The sequence below is a fragment of the Lepidochelys kempii genome, chromosome 6, assembly GCF_965140285.1.
Source record: "Lepidochelys kempii isolate rLepKem1 chromosome 6, rLepKem1.hap1, whole genome shotgun sequence".
NCBI classification, from domain to species: Eukaryota; Metazoa; Chordata; order Testudines; family Cheloniidae; genus Lepidochelys; species Lepidochelys kempii.
Genome location: NC_136385.1, coordinates 9948065 through 9950013, shown reverse-complemented (window position 1 = coordinate 9950013; position 1949 = coordinate 9948065).

The following is a 1949-nucleotide window of genomic DNA, read 5'->3' as shown; positions in this document are numbered from 1 at the left end:
GGGCCACCTACCTCTCCAGCCTCCCTCAGTTGCTCTTAATTCCTTTTACCTTGGAGTGGGGCAGCTGCCCCACTACAGTCCCCCACACCTTCCTTGTAAGCCGATATATAGCCTTACCCCTGTCCACCCCACCCCCACAGCTGGGGCCGGGAGCAGGGCCACGTCCCTGGGAGGGGGGACCCAGACAGGAGAAAGGGGGATGAGGCTGTGGCCACAGCTGGGACCCCGAGTGTGGGGCCGGGAGTGGAGACCCAGCTGGCAGCCGAGCCCCGGGCACAGGTCTGGCAGTGGGTCTCCGGGCGGCAGCTGGGACCCTGTGTAAAATGTTTCCACATCCCTAGTTCCCGCGCCTATGAAAATAAGGTTAAGCATGCCTTTCAAGTTGATGCTCAGTGGACAATTATGAACAGAGATATTGTTCACATCAAAATGTATGTAAAATATGAGCCCAAACATTGGTGGAGCTGGGCCCGTGTTCCTGAATATTGGTGGAGCACGGGCACCACAGGCCCATAAAACTTGCCGCCTATGGGCTCCTTTACATCACTCTGGTAATGTAGGGGCCTTAAAACTTTCACAGTTTTAAAGCTTCTGGGGGACTTGACTAAGAATGGGAACAGTTAACTAACAATAGGAACATTAACAATGTTACTACATAGACAGGCTGCTACATTTCTGCCTCAGAGAATGAGATCAATTAACCATCAACAGCAACTTTAACTGTTAGGACACAGTCAGGCTGCTACATTTGTGCCTCAGAATATGAGACCAATTAACTAACTGGCAGGCTGCTACATTTCTGCCTCTAGCCGGCCTTGTGCATAATAAAAAGCCCTACCTTTCCATGCCAGTGAGCTGCAGTAGCAAGCGAGAGGGACAGAGTCTCTCTCTCTCTCTCGTTGGCATGCACGTACATCCAGCCCCGCTCTGCCTCCCCATGGTGATCAACCACGCAGGCACGCACGCCCAGCCCCCCTCCCCTGTTCTGAGGCTGCTCCAGGAACGCTGGAACAGACACGCTGCCGGGGAAGAGACGCGTGTCCCCTGGCAGATTTTTTTTGCGTTTTTCTGCACAGAGAGGCACAGAAAACTGCGGGCCACATGAATTCTGTGCCCGCGCAGTGGCGCAGACTTCTGTCAGGAGTGAAGTCCGGCGTGGACTTTGGGCGCATACTTGGCTTGCGAGCCCGTTCTGAAGCCTGTGCTGTGCTGGAGTACAGGCCGTGTGGGGCCAGTAGACCTCGGTGCCGCACAGGGGGCGGCAGGTGACCCCCCCCACCCTCTTGGTAGGGCGGCACAGCCATTGGTTGTGGGAAGGGGGTGCTGTGGCCGTTACAGAGGGGGACAGGGGAAGTTCTTGCCGTGGCCATTAGATGCGGGAAGAGGGAGGTGGTCGCTGTGGCCGTTACGGGGCCACAGCCCGTGGCCCGCAGCACAGCCTTCATTCCCCGCTGGCTCAGCACCGGCTGGCAGAAGAGGCAGCAGGGCACAGCCCCACCCTGGTCCTGGTGCGAGGGGCCGTGGGGGCTCTGGACCAGAAGGGTCTGTCCCTGGTCTCTTCCCCAGGAGAGGTGACGGGGCTCCCCGCTGCTCTGAGCGCCCCCAAGCCCCCCTTCGCTGATCCCAGCCCCCCACCCCCCTTCTGCAGCTCCCCCCTCCCTCAGGATCCTTGCCCCAGGGGCTGCTCCCCCCAGCTGCTCCTCCCACACTCCCAGCCCCAGGACACTGCCCTATGCCCTCACCTCCCCCCTCCCGCCAGCCTGGGGGGACAGGGACCCTGCAGGCCGCTGAGAGCTTCCCGCGCGGCTCGCTGCCCCGGCCAGTAGGGGGCGCGGCGTGTCCGGCTGTCCGAGGCACGTGTCCTCACCCCGCCCGGGGCGGCGATGCCTGGGCCGTAGAACGCTGCTATTGGTTAGCAGGCTTGTCATTCCAGTCTCCTCTCGGCTGCC